Source organism: Alligator sinensis, unplaced genomic scaffold (assembly GCF_000455745.1).
Source record: "Alligator sinensis unplaced genomic scaffold, ASM45574v1 scaffold173_5, whole genome shotgun sequence".
Classification (NCBI taxonomy): Eukaryota; Metazoa; Chordata; order Crocodylia; family Alligatoridae; genus Alligator; species Alligator sinensis.
In genome coordinates this window covers 54,404-71,912 of record NW_005842198.1, presented here as the reverse complement: position 1 = coordinate 71,912, position 17,509 = coordinate 54,404, and the positions used below count along the sequence as shown (strand labels likewise).

The 17,509-nt window shown below is 44.5% G+C and overlaps 1 long non-coding RNA gene across 1 annotated transcript in view; it reads left to right on the top strand.

Moving 5' to 3' along the window:
* LOC112550762 overlaps positions 1 to 17,509 on the top strand; it is a 72,584-nt gene that overhangs the window by 45,966 nt on the left and 9,109 nt on the right. Inside the window, exons 5-6 of the long non-coding RNA XR_003094758.1 lie at positions 11,296 to 11,422; positions 13,630 to 13,722. This is a non-coding gene — a long non-coding RNA (uncharacterized LOC112550762). The remainder of the gene's footprint in view (positions 1 to 11,295; positions 11,423 to 13,629; positions 13,723 to 17,509) is intronic.

The following is a 17,509-nucleotide window of genomic DNA, read 5'->3' as shown; positions in this document are numbered from 1 at the left end:
CAGGTTAGGGTGTTATGTCTGTGTTGTGTCAGGGTTGATTGTAGATTTAGAAAAGTTTAGATTATGGATTGTATAGGATGGTTTGAATAAGTATCATCCTGCCTCAGGCAGAGGGTTGGACTAGATGGCTTCTGGAGGTCCCTTCTAGCTCTACTTCTCTGTTTCATGGCTCATTATCTCCCTGATTCCTGCTTATCTCTCCACTCCAGAGGTGTCAACGACCCTCTATTCTTTTTTAATGGTCTTGATATTTCACTATTCAAAATACCCTTTCTTCTGCAGTGATGCTCTCTGTTAGCCCTTCCTGGTAATGTCTTGCTTATATTTCACAGCACAGCAGATTGCTTTTAACTGTACCTAAAAACCTTAACTCAGGTATGGTAATATTAACTCAGGTATAGACCTGACTAACAATGAAGTATTGGAGGTAGCATCAAGGCACTCAAGAAGGCTAGATTTTATTGTATATACCTGAATAAAAGACATATGTTTAATTATAATAACTATAGGACTAATGACAGAATGACTATTTTAACTTCTTTTTACCTAATTTCTTGGGTTTTTTAAACTTAATATATAATCTAGCAAATTAATGCACATTCCAATAGTTATCGGTTATTGCTTTGATCTTAAACTGAATAATATAGCATTAGCCTTAGCTTATTATTAAATCATCTAGTTTATGTTTTAACTGTGTGACCGCCTGGCCTCGAACATCCAGTCACATGTGGCCTTGGCCCGAGTGGCTGGTAGTGATCACCATACGGTCTCTTGTAGGTTGTTGAGTACATGTTTATTCCCGGAGCAGCCTCCCCCAGTCTCACCTGCCACGACTTTGAATGTTATACCAGTGGGGGGGCTGACCACCCGGGGTTCCTCTGTGGCGTGGCGTCCATCCGACGGTCGTCTGTGGGGCTTCACCTCCCCTACACCCCAGCCTCACGCCAACCCTCGGCGGATCACTGCGTCTTCTCGGCTGTACTCCCAATACAGTCGTACTCCCGGTTTCAGTAGCCTTTGTAACTCTCTCCCCTCCTAAGTACTACTCCCCAAGGGTGACTCATTTAGTTAGCCTTGAGTTCCCCATGATCCCCCACTCTGGTCCTGAGCCAGACTCCGCCCGGGTCGCAACACCTAGCCCGTGCCCCCAAGACAAAGATGGAGTACAAAAAGAGCTCCAATGCAGCTATCTAGCCTGCATTGCCTTGCCCTACTCCTCAACCCTTCCAAAAGGGGGAAACACAAGAAACGAAAACACAACTATATCACGGGGAACCCGTACGGTCCCCTCCCTGGTCCTTCTGCTAGTGGAACAGAGCGCCTTTGCTCGCTATGAACTCCCTAGGGGTTAGGCCCTATGTGTGGCTGGGGTAGCCCATGGCCTCTTGCCCTGGGTTGTCTCCCCCTTTACTCTGCCCTGTGATGTCTGTGGCACCACTCCTTTTCTCCCCTGTTAGGGATGTCTCTTTTCCGGTGCCTCATGGTACCTCCCGAAAAGACTGGCTGCTTCTTGCATTTAAAGGTCAGCACCCAGCCTCTTGCTGTCTTGCTTCACAGCTGCTCTCATCTGGTACGTCCCAGAGGGAGAGCCTCCTCCACCTCCTGGGTGCCCCCCGATGCTCCCACCTTCAATGGTGTAGAAAGCCTCTTCCAGCTCTCCCATCCCTCCGGTGCTGCCACCTTCGCTGGTGCCAAGAGCCTCTTCTGACTCCTCGACCCTATCAGCGAGCTGTCCTCCGCTGGAGCAGAAAGCCCCTACAAGCTCTCTCTCCCAGAGAGTATCCCGGGCGGTGTCCAGTGTCGGTGCCTTCCCTGGTTCCGCTTTCTCCTCCCCTCCCCTCCACCTTCCCAGGTGGTCCACTTTATCCCTGCCAGCCGGTGATTGACGATGAAGTCACCGGCCGGCTTCAGCTGGATGAAGGCGTGGCTTATGACCCGTGCAAGTTTTTTTCCTCGCTCCAGCTGTGCCGTGGGTCCTGTTGCTGGTAAGTGTTTTTCTTGTGTTATTTTTGTGTTTACTTCCCTTTTTATGTGCGGTTCCCATCCCAGGGGTTCCCTGTTTATTGTTTGGGGTCCTTTCCACTGCTCTCCCCCAGGACAAACTGGATAAAAATGTGTTGTATGTGCCACATGGTCTGCATCCCCTTTTCAAAATCCTAGATCCGCCCATGTCTGCAATGAACAAGAACATGAAATCTGAGCTACTAAAGTAGGGAGAACCTCTGGGGTACCACATAAAGTAACAACATATAAAAGATCAATATTTTAATGGTGGACCATGTATCCCAGGTTTCCACTGGCATGTTGCTGGAACACAGTCAGCTACTAAAGGGCCTTTTATCGTAAGGTGAGCCATGCTCAGGGTGGGAGGCGCAAAATTCCTGAAGAGGAACAACACAAAAAAATCACTTTACAGGATATAATTTAATGAGTTCTAGTGAGAATCCTGTAGTTCCCCTATTAACTATGAAAGTATAAGCCTTGAGTGGCTGGTCTACTTAAGGTAAAGGGTGTTGTATCAAAACAATTTTAAATACAGGTAAAACTCACCAGCCCAGGCTCAAAGCACCATGTGGTTTTAGATTTATTTCTCCCTCTCTCCCTCTCTCTCTCCTATCTCTCTGAGGCAATCATCTGAACCTAAAAGTTAAAGCTCAAGAGAACTGGAAAAAATGGACATTTCTCCTTTTTTCATTTTCTTTTCTCTTTTTTAAATTTTCTGATAGTGTCTATTTTTTGCTGGCTCTGAGAACCCTTTAGATCAGGTATGTAAGTGAACCCATCTGCTGTTTATTAACACAGCCTCCAGCATTTTTTATTTCTGCTTTCAATTTAATGAACATAAGTAAATAAAAGAAAATAGGGTACCAGAGATTCCATCCCTTCAAATACTTAAACTAGTTAAGACTCAAGGTGAATAAAGCTTTTCCTCTGTGTGTTTGACTAAAGAGCCATGTAAAATAGTAATGGTCTTTATGGCAAATATCTGTTGATCAGTATAACATAGTTCAGAAGTTTATAAGCTACAAGTGTAAATATTACTTAATGAGGGAAAATATTTGAATATTTTAAAAAGTATATATGGGAATGACTTTTAAAATTTGAACTGGCATAGAGGATATTAATATTGTGTGTGCATGTGAGAACATTTTATCATTATATTTTACTAATATAATAATTATATTATTGGGAGCCAATAACTTCTCTGTAATTAAGATTCCAACTAGAATTCATTATGAAGGGTGAGAACCAAAGGCTAATTTGAGGAAACTGATCAGCCTTTTAAATTGACTGTCTGATGTACAGCCATGTTCTTAAAGGGCAGATTTACATGTGCTCCGAAGCATTCTGATTAGAATGTGTTGGAGAAGACTTGAGTCTTCAGGGGTGTTCTAATCAGAATGTTCCAGCATGCTGCAGTGTCTCTCGTATTCAGCATCCTGTGTTTCAAAATGGCGGCAGGGGTGCTTTAACTAAAGCTTGTTGAATGAGCTTTAGTTAAAGCACTTCCACCACCATTTTGAAACATTGGGTGTTGAATACATGAGATGCTGTGGGAGTTTTAATTAGAGCAGTTCCCAAGACCCGCTCTAATTAAAATGTCCCTCCATCCTGGAGCACATATATAGGTGTCCAAAGGTTCTAGGCCCATGTTGCTTAAATTAAGAAATGTTAATTTCAGTTTTATACATTGTATTATAAACATTATTAAACAGAAATGGAATAAAGAAAACACATTAACAAACCCAACCGTTGTTAACAATGCTAATAATAAAAGCAGCACAACAACCAAATCAAGGCCAAATCAATATTTGTATGGATTTAGTTAAATCATCAGAATGACACCAAAAACAGGCAAGGTTTATAAAGGGTTATAGCTTTATAAAGGTGTATAATGGGCTCTATACATGTGGTTGGCCATTTTGGTACAAGCATCAGAATAAAATATAAAAAATAAATAAATTGGAGCTTGTTCAGTAATTTAATATTGAAACCAAAGTACTGTCTAATGTTTGAATTACAGCTCAAAGCAAATTCTAAAATGGTCTTCTTTGATTCTAGTTCTTCTGCCATATCTAACCCTGCCATATCCAACCCTTTACTCCTTCCTCCATAACAAAGATAGTATAAGGTGTGCTTTAAACCCCCTCCACTTCCTCTATAAGCAAAGTTTGACAACTATCCTTGACTGAAAGTTATAGATGACAATTATCTTTCAGGACTTTTAGGTGTAGAACAAATCTAAAGCTCTTGACCTGTGGAACTTTTCCTTCAGATACCTTTTTTTAATTGACATTACAGATGCTCACATATTCATGTATATACACAACCACCCTTTCTTTGAACTGTCTAATATAATGTCTAAATGTGTCTCCTTATTATTATTATTATTACTGATGAGAATAAAATGACAAAGGTCTTAACAAAGGTGTTAAACTCTTACAGCCTTCTGCTACGGCAACATAGTCAAGGAAACAGATAGTGAGACTCAACTGGCACAGTACTCTGTCTCAGGGCACTAAGGTGCCTGCTCTTTTAAGGGCAGAAACTGCCTAGAGACAGGGCCCTAGCAGTTAGGCAGGAACCCCACAGGTGCAGGTTACTGTGGCAGCAGGCTAATGAAGGAATTAGCCTGCACTGCAGCTGGTCAGATGACCAGAAGAGGCAGGGCCCTGAGCACATATAAACTCCAGGGCTGGGACTAGAAAGTCAGTTCTCTGTCAGCAGGCTAAGGGGGAAGGAGTTCTCATAGTAGATGCTAACTCGAGATGCTTGAGTGCCTGTTCTGCTTCAGGTAGGATTAAGGGGCTCCAGGAGTTCACCAGGGACTCTGGCCTACAAGGCATTTAGTGCTGGGGCCGGGGGGTTGATTCTCTTAAAGGGACAGAGCACACCCTGAACTGCTTGCATTATGTTATAGCCCAGGGGCTCATATTTTGATTTCTGTGTATAAACTGGTGGATCGGGCTGAGGCTACTGGGAAAGGAGGAGGCCGCATTGGGGGACCTACTACAGTGTGGGGACCCCAGCACCAGAGAGGGCATAGTGACAGGGAGAGAGCAGGGCCCACTGACAAGAGGGTGCAGTGACAAGGGAGAGAGCAGACCCCAGCACCAGAGGTCTCAGTGACAGGGGGAGAACAGACCCCAGTGCCAGAGGGTGTAGGTACTGAGGCCAGACTAAGCTGAGACCTCAACACAAGAACAGGGGGGGAGCGGACCCCATCACCAGAGAGGGCACAGTGACAAGGGGGGGAGCAGACCCCAGTGCCAGAGAGGGCCCAGTGATCAGGGGAGAAGAGACCCCAGTGCCACAAGGTGCAGTGATATGGGGAGAGCAGACCCCAGTGCCAGAGGGCGTAGGTCTGGGGGATAGCGATCATCACCGGCTGGAATTCACCATTCAGCACAGGGTATCAAAGGCCTGCAGCAAGGCAGCAGCCCTGGACTTTAGAAAGGGAGATTTCGATGAGGTAAGGAGACTAGTTAGGGAGGCACTGAGGTCCCAGAGGGGAGGGGATTTGGGAGTCCAAGAAGAGTGGTTGTTCCTGAAGGAGACGATCCTCCAAGCCCAAAGGGTGACAATCCCCACGCAGATCAAAGGGGACAGGAATGCTCAAAAGTCCCCATGGCTCACCAAAAGCATCCAGGAATGTCTCAAAGACAAAAAAGAGGTGTACACCAAATGGAAGGGAGGGGCCATCACCAAGGAGGATTATATCTTCATTGCTCAAGATTTTAGGGGGGCTGTAAAGAAGGCTAAGGTGGAGGTGGAACTGGGACTAGCGACCCAGATCAAGGATAACAAGAAGTCCTTTTTTAAATAAATAGGGGGTAAAAAGAAGGTACTGAGTAATGTGAGGCCTCTGCAGGATACACTTGGAAATCTGGTGGTTGCACCAGATGACAAAGCTAACCTCTTTAACAGATTCTTTGCTTCCATTTTTCTGAGCAGGGACATACAAATTGCTGGATTGCATAATTCATCCTTTCCTTATAATTAAAGGTGAGTTCCTGCATTCCTTGAATGTCTGTTTTGTATATCGAAGGGGTAACTAACTAACACTTTTATGGCAGGGAGTGTGTGTGTCTGTGTGTAGGAAGGGGGGGTCCCCACACACCTCCACCCTCCCTCACACCCCACAAACCCACACCCTGCTCCCACAACCTTCCCTGTGTATATGCATACCCACACCCTGTAACATAACCTACACCTCTCCATACATAGCCACATGCCCTCACAAACCCCACACACATAACCACCCCCTACACATGTACTGTACACCCCAACGTGCACACACACATCCCCCCAACCACACACCACATGCAATATACAAGAGAAGACTTTATTTTCAAGCTATTATGCAATCATCTCTATACACATGATACAAATGCAAATAAATCAGGACAAACATATCTTTTGAAATAAAATTAAAATATGTTATAGTAGATGTTTGACTTTTGGTATATGATTTGTTTTTTCCTGGTTCCAAGATGGCATCTACACAGTCAAATGGGTCGCTAACTGGCTGGAGGGCAGCACATAGAGAGTGGTGGTGGATGGGTCATTTTCGACCTGAAGGGGTGTGGGCAGTGGGGTCCCCCAGGGCTCAGTCCTCGGACCCACACTGTTCAACATTTTCATCAGTGACTTGCACAAGGGGGTAAAAAGCACCCTGTTCAAATTTGCTGATGACACTAAGATGTGGGGGGATGTGGGCACGCTAGAAGGGAGGAATAGGCTGAAACTGGACCTAGACAGGTTACAGGGGTGGGCAGATAATGGGTTTCAACACTGACAAGTGCAAGGTGCTGCGCCTGGGGAGGGAGAACCAGCAGCATACTTACAGGCTGGGGAACTCCCTTCTTGTCAGCACAGAGGCAGAAAAGGATCTCGGAGTCACTATTGATTCCAAGATGAACACGGGCTGCCAACGTGGAGACGTGGTCAGGAAGGCTAACCGCACCTTATCATACATCCATAGATGCATCATGAGCAGGTCCAAGGAGGCGATTCTCCCCCTCTATGTGACGCTGGTCAGGCTGCTGTTGGAGTATTGCGTGCAGTTCTGGGTGCTGCACTTCAGGAGGGTGAGGACAGCATCGAGAGGGTCCAGAGGAGGTGTCATGGTGGGGTCCTGCAGGAGGGCCGTGATCTCCTTAAGGCCCCCTCTCCGTGTCAAGTTGACCCAAGGGCACCCTCTATTTCTCGTCTGCCACGTCTTTGATGGTCTAAATTGGTTGGGAGGCTGCCTTACGCCCTCTTGGACACGTCTCTATGTTTATTCGGACCCCTCGTGGGTCTTGTCCTGTAAACGGGTGCTTCGGAGCACCCTAACCTTATGGGCTATGCGTGGCTCCAACCAACCCTGATACCACGCCCCAAGCCTCGCAGATGGAATTGACGTTGGTCTGTCTCTCTGTCTATATTCATGCCCGTCTCCTGGGCCTTCTCTGGTGTGCGGCCCCCTTCTCTGGGGCCTTCTCTGAGTGCTGCCCCCTTCTCTGGGGCCTTCTCTAATAAGGTGCTCCCCTCTTCAGGGCTCGCCGTGCCCACCTTGGGCTTCTTAAAATGCTGCCCTCCTCCTGGGGCTTGCCACGCCCATGCTAGGGCTTCTCAAAAGTGCGCACCCCTCTCTGGGGCTTGCCACACCCACACTGGGCTTCTCAATAACGCCCCGTCTCTGGGGCTCATCACGCCCACACTGGGCTTCTCAATCATGCCCCGTCTCTGGGGCTGGGGTCTAAGCACCCCATAAGCTGCGCCCTCCTGGGTGCCGGGGTCCTCACCCTCCGCTGTGAGGTCCCTTTAAGGATACTGCATCCTCACTGGCGCCGGGGTCCCCGATGAGGCCTCCTCCAACCCCTTATAGCCTCACCCAAACCACCGGTGTAATAACAAAACAAAACACAAGCCCCTAGGCTACAACATAACTATAAGCCACCAGGCTGTAACCACATTGCTCCAACATCTTAGAGCTGCCTTCTGTTATCTGGCTTAGGCAGTACCTGCGGTTCCCACTGCTTCTTGTATCATGGATGAGGGAGCTCCTGCCTCTCTGGCTGCTGGGCGGGGAACGAGCCGTGGGCGTTATAAGAGCCAGGCCCTGCCTCCTACAGGCATCTGACCACTGGCAGGGGTGGGTCATTTTCTCCCTCCAGTTGCCCTGGCAACCCACAGGTGGGCTCCTATTCCCTGCTAGGGCTCTTTATGCACTGCCAGAGCTTTTCCTCTGGCAGTTTCTGCCCTCTAGGAGCAGGGCACCTCAGTGCTCTGTGACAGGAGGGCCACTCGTATGATCAGGGGGCAGCAGGGCAGGCCCTACAAGGAGAGGCTATGGGACCTGAACCTGTTCAGCCTCAACAAGAGAAGGCTGAGAGGGGATCTGGTGGCCATCTACAAACTTGCCAAGGAGGACCAGCAGGCAGTGGGAGAGTCCCTGTTTCCCTGAGCACTACCGGAACTAACGAGGAATAATGGCCATAAGTTGACTGAGAGTAGATCCAGGCTAGACATCAGGAGGCACTACTTCACAGTCAGGGTGGCCAGGAGCTGGAACCAACTTCCAAGGGAAGTGGTGCACACTCCTACCCTGGGGGTCTTTAAAAGGAGGCTAGACATTCACCTACCCAGGGTCGTTTGACCCTGCATTCTTTCCTGCCATGGCAGGGGGGTGGACTTGATGATCTGCTTAGGTCCCTTCTGACCCTACCAACTATGAAACTAGGTTCTGAGGCTGGACTAAGCTGAGGGCTCAACACAAGAAGGCAACATCTGCGAGGCTTGGGGCGTGGTAAAGGAGTGGTTTTGGAGTCACGCATCTAGTCCATAAGGCTTAGGGGTATCGTAAGGCACCTCCTGTGCGTGGGACCCAATAAAGGGGTCTAGCTACCCACAGGGTTTAGAAGAGACTTTTAGAACTGTGTCCAAGCAGCAACATGAGGGCAGCCTCCCAATCCATCATTTATAACAGCAAGACATGGCAGGTGAGATTAGTAGGCACCCATAGGGTGGACCTGGCATGGTCATTGTACCCTAGGGACATCACAAGCATCCCAGGGGTGGCAATACCCTGGCATACTCCTCAATAGCAGGCTTCCTTTGAGTGCAAAGAGAATCTGGTCCAAAGAGGGAGGTAGCTTTTCTATTGTCATGACCCTTGTCTTGCATGATCAGTCATGAGGCTCTTAGAATACCAGTCTTGCCTCATTGTTGGATTGCTGGCGCAAAGACTAAGGCTTTTCAGTCTTCCTCTGGATTCATATATCTTGCAAGCTTTGTTTATTTCACTCATGTCTCTTTTCAAGGCTTTGGACAAATAATCTGAAAGGCTTACCTTGCATACCTGCATCTTGATTCAAATTAGAACACTGATTTAGAAAAGTCTTGTTTAGAAAGCAATTTTACATACATTTAGGGTCAAATCCAAAAGTACATTTCAGTATGATTTTGGATCTGGGCCTTAGTGTTTTGTATACTATAAAAGCTAGGATTTTTTCCTAAAAGAAAATTAAATAGAATATATTAAAAAAGATGCATGAGAGAGCTTGACCTTATTCAGAAGAAAAGCTTTTCATGACTGTTACTAAAAAAATTGAGACACAAGTCCTGCAAAAATAGCCAATTGGTAGGGTTGTTCTTCAACAGTGACTCGACCTAGAACCATCAGAAAAAATAAAATGTAATTGAAATACCTGATGACTGCTGTAGTCATTATTTCCATGAACAAGACAGTTTACAGTAATCTTGCTATTTGACAACTGTATGATATATTTTAATAGTTGATAGATGAGAAATCTTCTTTAGCTGATATGTTAAAAGCCTGTCTTGCAGCTGGAGCCCAGAGATCTAGGTCCAGACCTGCAAGTATGGTATATTACAGTTAACAGTACACCCAGAATCCTATTTTAATGATATTTATACACCTTCATAAGTTTCAAAAATAGCCTTCTTATTTATAATATGTTGTTGACATCTAGAAAGTGTTCTGAAACATGAGAGAAATGTAAAAACAGCTCTTTTCTATACTTTTGCGAAGCGTAAATTTTCTTTGTGCTCAGTGAAACCATGTCACTCTGCAATACTTGAAGCAGGTAGATTTTGTTACTGGGCTTCTGCTGCAGCTTTTAAAGGCAGGAAGGGTAAAATGTTTAAGAAATTATTTGAAAATGAAACATGATTCTCTATCATTGAAAATCCATCATTGAGGCTGACAGAGAAAAGGAAAAAGCCAACAGAGAATGTGTTTTGTTATAGCCCTTGTCAGCAATACATCCTCACAATGACCAAAACAAAGGTAATGGGGTGTTCTACTGCTTGTACACAGCACGCTTGCGTCAGTGACCATTACAGAGCTAGTGGGGTGCTTGTAACAGTGGGCTTCAGCAACGGGTTCTTTCCACAACAGTTTAAAACTGTTAAGAAGATCTGGGTGTTAGTGTCTGCATCTCACCTCTTTATTTCAATAACTGGATTGCCCCTATTTCATTTACCTAATATGTAACATACTATACTGTTTGTTTGTTTTTTACATAAAAGAAAAAAGACAGTTGTTCTAAAAATACCCACCTATGCCCTAGGGAGGTTATTTTGTTGTGATGAAACATGCATTTGTGTACACTAGATTAGAATAATGGTTTTATTATTGTGGCAGTATAGGATTTATGATTTTCCTACCTATTCATTTCCTTACTGGTAAGTACATGGTTACTGGTTTTGTAAATGATGTGCTAGTTAGTACACTGTTGTAACTCAGTAACGTTAACTGGTTTTTGAAATGTCTGATTGCTTATGGAACCTTTTATGCTTAGCACACAGAGAAACTGTTTTGTATCTTGCAGTGCATTATTCTACCTACGTCATAGGTAAACTGTCTCCTTTTGTCCCTGAACCAAACTATTTTTATTTTAGTGCTGTTGGAATTATTTCCATATATTTTCCATCTATTGTTCTGAAATAATGGTGAGACAGACTTTATCCTAGTGCAGGGGCAGGCAATTATTTCAGGTGGAGGGCCATTTACTGAGTTTTGGCAAGCCATCAAGGGCCACATGACAGGCAGCCAGGGGTAGATAAATATTTATTTTCTAAATTTTTTTAGGGCCTTGCAGGCCAGATAGAATGGTCTAGTGGGCCGCATCTGGCCCATGGGCTGCATTTTGCCCGCCCCGTCCTAGCATATCTCCAATGCCTTTGACAGATAGATTAACCTCATGCCATCGTTAATTCCAGCATTCAGAATTCCAGTGATGATATAGTCTTCTGTTTCTCTTTCTACCCCTTCCTCTTCTTCAGGCTTGTCTCAGGAGCAAGTTACAGTTGCTTTCTGCCTGAAGCAAGTTGTGGTTTCAAGAGGACACCTACAATATCAGATGGTGGGATACAGAGGAAACTTTTTCAATATGAATATTGTCTGGCTGTGGTGAGACCATGAGTTGTTTTTTTTTAGACTTTAAACTGCTTTCTTTGGAAGTGTATTTAAAATTCTCTTACTCTTCAGTTTTTCAGAAGCTGATTTGGTAGGGGTTTGGTAGTTTGACTCTAGGGTGATTCCCTTCCACAGGGCCAGCAAACAATTTTTGGGGGCCCCCTGCAAGACATAGTTTGGGGGCCCCCTGCTCCATTGGCAGAGATGACTGTAGCAGGGTGGCAGGCCCGGGGAAAATCAGTGTGTGCGGGGCCCCCTTTCCCATCCCACAGCACGCTTATGCCGGTAAATGAATGTCCCAGCACACCAGACATGGGGGGAGGGGTTGTGGCCAGAATTTCTGGCTGGACTAGTTACACAAACATCCAACCTGTTGGGTGGGTGGGCAGGCTACACGGCAAGCACAGCAGCCACTGCCAAACGCAGGAGGGGCCATGGCCTCTCTGCCTGGCTCTGTGGGGCCCCTTGGATGCGGGGCCCCCTGTGACCGCAGGATAGGACAGGCTGGCCCTGCCCTTCCAATCAGCAGCATTTATTAGAAGGGCTTTATCTGCTGTTGGGGGTTCATATTTGGTATTTTACTTATTAGCACCATTGAAACTGAGGGAATTAATCTGGCTCGTAATCTTTTGAGGAAACTGATCCTGCAACCATAGATGCACTTTTTTTTATAACAAATGAGGCTATTTGCATGTTGAACTTTTAAAGCATATGCTTTAGGTTTTGCACTGCAAATGAGTAGCATGGAATTTTGATGCATTGGTGTGCCTATTTTGTGTGTTGTTAATATATTAACAAGTAGAAAATGTTGTATTTTTATATAACATATCAAACCCACCATAAATTAAAACTTTGCTTTGCTGAGATGCTTACTGTTTTGCAGTCCTGAAGAATAATGCAGCTGCAAAAATGAACAGCAAATGATAAGTGCTTAAATGGTACCATAAATCACATTTTAGAAGACTGCCAATATGTTTTACAAAATGGATTTCTCTGGAAAAATGTAAAATACAAAAACACACTGTACAAATTTCAGTAATAGAACAGCAGCTCTACTGCAGTACATATTGCAGCTTAAATTGGGGCAAACTATAAAATGAAGTTATCCTGAGAGCAGCAATGCTCTGTGATGCTGCTGCACTTCTTGAACCAAATCAAAAAGGGCACGTCTGTAGAAACACAAATTTCTCGATCCAAGCTGACACTTGTACAGAGAAACATGCAGTGATTAGCTTTTATCTTGTGATTTATACATTTGCATATGCAAATAGAGAGCTTTGCTGATGTGATGGGTCTTCATTTATTTTTCATGAGTTCAGCTGGACTCTGATGCCACTCTCATAAGCATCCCTAAGGATTATAATGGTTAGAGCAAGAAACTCGGGAGCTAGGACTCTGGAGTCCTGTTTCCAACTCTGTTATTAGTCTGCCATATCATCTTTGACACACCATTAATCCTTCTGTGCCTGTTTCATTATCCCTGAATTGGGTTGCCAATACCTTCCTCACAGAATTGTGAAGTTTGACTAAATTTTTAAAGCCCTTTGAATGTATCAGATGAAAGGATCTGTATACATTCAGTGTGTTATGATCAGGCACACCTAAATGAGCTAATTGGCAAACATCATTAAAAATAAATGGGGAGCTATGTGCCTAGCTCCCTAAAACTTGAACATTACATCCTTAAGTCTACTCAACTAGCAGTTAATCAAGCATATCTAATTATTTATTAACATTACTAGAGGGCCAAAATTATTTCTTGGGGAAAGCATTTGTTTATACTGAGGTAACTGGATGGATAGGCAAGCTGCTGGGTATTTCACTCAGCTGACCTTCACTGTTCTGATTTGCTAGAAAAATCTGCCTCCTGAATACTTCTGGCAATAACATCACAACCTCAGGCAGGTGTGACTTAGCTGATGATTTTTTCTAACTCCTGCCTTCCAGAGGTGGGATTTACTAGGCAAGATGCCAAGAGGATTGTAGCCAAAATCCTTTTGTATAGAGCAGTTGGGCTCACTTCCTTTCTTATAAATACAAACCAGGGCTGTTCTGTTTATTGGATTTAACCTGATATATCTAAAGATCATGAACTTAACCTCCTTATTTACGTAAAGACTGGGTTTCAAAACTATTCATATTTCTTCTTATAATGAAAGCAGAGGGCTCCCATTCAGTCTAAAATGTACATTTGCTCACAGAAAAGCTACAGGAGATGTTTCTACCCTCTTGGGACTGTTGAACAGAATGCTGGTCTGTGTGCAGAAGACGCTGTTGGCTAGTTTTGAACAAAGGTGAGTATGTGCAATGAAGTTGGAACTAAGTCAGAACTTTGCCAGGGCTGAGCAGTGTCTGGAGCTGAAATGCTATTGAAAAAATCAAATCAGGATCAGAACTTCTTTCATGCTGAGTATTCTGTGATTTCAGCTTGGGCCTCTATCTTTTTATACAGAAGATTTGGATAGAGTTCAGGTGGATGCTTAGGTTCAGTAGAATATTTTGTCTTTTCAACTTTTCCAGGAGATTTTAGAAAAATTGTAGATCGAGGACAGATATAGTTAGGAGCAAAGCAAAATTGTCTTTGATAAAGAAGGCAGAAATATTTTTTTTTCTTCAAAGGATTTCTGTTGCTTTTTTATGTATAATAGTTTTAAAGTTCTTATGGTGAGAACCTGAGGCACTTAACTATGTATTAGATAAACACAGTATATAGTGTTTATACAGAACTATTTGAAAATAATGTTTTTAATTACAGCTGGCATTTCTGAGCCTTAATTGCCTATTCATCCTGGTTTTACTGTAGCAGAATTCTAACAAGTAAACAAATATTTTGTTAAAGTATTACATGTGAAAGCTAATACATATGTATATGTCTATACTACATCAATAAGCATGTTTATACAGTGATGCAAACTCTATTCCGTGTGTAGTCATTCCAACTATAACAATATAATGACTACCTTGAGGAAAAAAAGAGACATAATGTCTCTTAATTTTGATATTTCGTAATTTTTCTTATTTTTAAATGGTATTAAAGCATCTTGGAAACTGTTTTGTATTTTTCTTAAAGTACACCTGGCTTTCAAGCTTTCCAGATCAGTGGAATCTTGAGTAGAGAGAGCTATAAAAATGGTTACATTTATGGGAGAGGGACAAGGACAAGGTTTCCATATGAGATGAGGCAAGTTTCACAGATCCTCTTTTTTTTAACGGAAGTTCTGCCTAGGCACTCCACATAAAGCCTGTCCAGTCTCTCTTGCAGGACCCTCTTCATCCCATCTTTGTGTGGCTTCTAGAGGAGTCTGATGCCTTTGAGACTCTGTCCGGCTCTCCCAGCTTTCCGTAGCACCTCCACCTCAGAGAGCTCCTTTTTTGCTCAGGTCCTAGGAAGGGGCCAAGTCAGAATGCAGACATCCCAGACAGCATCACTTCACACCAAAGAATCTTTATTGTACCACTGAAGGTCCCACCAGCCTCCAAGCACCCCGACATCAGCTCAGCTGTTTGCGCGTGTTACCCGGTCTTTCCCTGGACTCCTGCTTTTTCTCTCCCTCCAGCTTCTTCAGAGCCTCCTTTTCTTCTCAAGCACAGTGTACTAAGGTTGTGCGAGGCTTTGACTTCGGAGAAGATTTAGATGCTTTGGCGTCCAAAGCAGCATGTCTGGATCGAAGCACTGTCTTCGTTAGGCTTTCTAAAGTGCTTCAGAAAAGCTTTGGAGCCGCTTTGGAGATCCGGCCATAGGGTATAATGGGAAAACAATGAAATATTTATAACTTTTTTTTTCATCTGATTTGGATGAAATTTTCAGAGATTGTAGCCTCTGCTGTGAACATGAAGCCTGCCAAGTTTCAGGAAGTTTGGTGCAGGGGTTCGGGAAGAATTGCACCCCAAATTCTTGAAAGTAAAACTGATGTCACGTATATGTGTTACATTACAGCGGGGTGAAAACTTCAGGGGTGGTTGCCCTGGCTGAGGCCACAAAGTCTGCCAAGCTTCGAGAAGATTGGTGCAGGGGTTGGGGGGAACTGCACCTCAAGCTGCGGACAAGCAAAACTCGTGCCATGGGTGACACTGTGTGTTCAGGCGCAGCGGGGTGAAACACCTGCCAGCTGTCGAGGAGATAGGTGCAGGGGTTCTGGCTTCTGGGCCCGTTCTGGCTTCTGGTCCCTTCCCCTCTAGCTGCTGACAGACAAAACTCGTGCCATGGGTGCTTATGCAACTGACTGTCTCTGTCTTGGGGCATGGGAGACACTACTGCAGGCCTGGCTGCTAAGTTACTGTGTTACCAGTTACCAATCAATCATGATTCACTCAGGGACCAGCTCAATACACAGTACCTAGCTAATTAACCAATTAATTACCATCAATTAACACCTACAAAAGCAGAGACTAAGGAGAGGAAATAATCAATACAGACAATCAACTGCCCCAAGACAGACACAGTCAGGTGCACAAACACCCATGTCGTGAGTTTTGTCTGTCAGCAGCTAGGGGTGCTGGGCCCCAGAACCCCGCTGCACCAATATCCTTGACAGCTGGCAGGCTTCATGGCTGCAGCAGGGGCCACCATCCCTTCAGCTTTCACCCTGCTGCACCTTAACACACACAGGGTCACCCTTGGCATGTTTTGCTTGTCCGCAGCTTGAGGTGCAGTTCCCCCCAAGCCCCTGCACCAATCTTCTTGAAACTTGGCAGGCTTTTTGGCCTCACTAGCGGCCACCACCCCAGCAGTTCTCACCCCCTGTATTGTAACACATAGATGTGACATGGGTTTTTTGCTTTCAAGAATCTGAGGTATAGTTTCCGCAAAACCCCAGCACTGATCTTGAAACTTGGCAGAAGTCATACTTGCATCAGGAGCTACCGCTCCTGCAAGTTTAATCCAAATCAGACAAAAAACTCCCAAAGTTATAGATCTTTCATTTATTTCCCCATTATACCCTATGGCCAGATCTCCGAGGTGGCTTCAGAGCTGCCTTGGCCAGATTGAAGCAGAAACCCTGTCTGGAGCTCCACATCAGATCCCTGGCATCCAAAGCGGTGGGATCAGATTGCTGATGACTGGCACAGGCCTACAGTGTACCACATTTCAGTTTTGTTATACTTTGTTGCTAATAGTTAACCTGGGGGTTAACAGTCACCCAGTACAATCAAACTTTGTCATGTACCAATTAGAAAGCAATCTACAGCACCTGCTGCTAGGCCCAAACTGTTATCTTCCCCTGTGGTGAAAGACATCTAGATGCCCTACTATGTAACTGTCTACAGCAGAAGATGCTCACAATGAGTTCTCCAAAGTGTTTACCACAAGAACCCTAGGCCAGAACTCAGCACACTTAACTTTTTTGGCAATCCAGGGTGTTAGCTAGATGTCTAATGGCCTTTTAAACTGTTCAAACAACTTCATGTTTTGTAGCCAGGACTTAAAATCTGACAGGATATTTATTGCTGCTGTGCCTTTTGCCACCCCTACATAAGCCTGCCTAATTTGGGTCAGTTTTTTTTTCTTTTTTTTTTTTCTTTAATCTTCTTGAAGACCCAGAAGTCATCATGCTTGGATAGCTCCCAGTTAGTGCTATGGTTTTTTAGGAGAAGAGAATTTTAATCTCAGAATTTTCTGTTAAGCATGCAAAATGTGATTATTTTTTGGTAGTGTTTTTAATAATAGAGCAATTCCTTTGTTGCAGAGTTTGAAAGACCACAACAAGTCAGAAATATTTTTGACACTAGATTCATAGTTGAAATTTCTGGGTTTATCTTGTGAATCATGGTTGCATATATATCAGTGCTAATATTGCATGGTGCCCTTTGAAAAGGATCTTATAGCCTAAAACAGTGGTTGTCAACCACAGGGTATGAGTACCCCTAGGGGTACTTAAAAAGGTCATAGAGGGTACACAGAACTGATGCAGCTGATAATGTGGATGACAAATGCCGTGTGCATTTCTGCAGCCACAGCACAGCATGCTAGCAGCCAGGAGCACAGGCCAACAGTGTGGACAGCAGCTAGATCTAACTGGTAAGTCTGTCTCACAGGGCACCTTGGCGCCCTACTCCTAGAGAGGGGAAACTGCCAGGGAA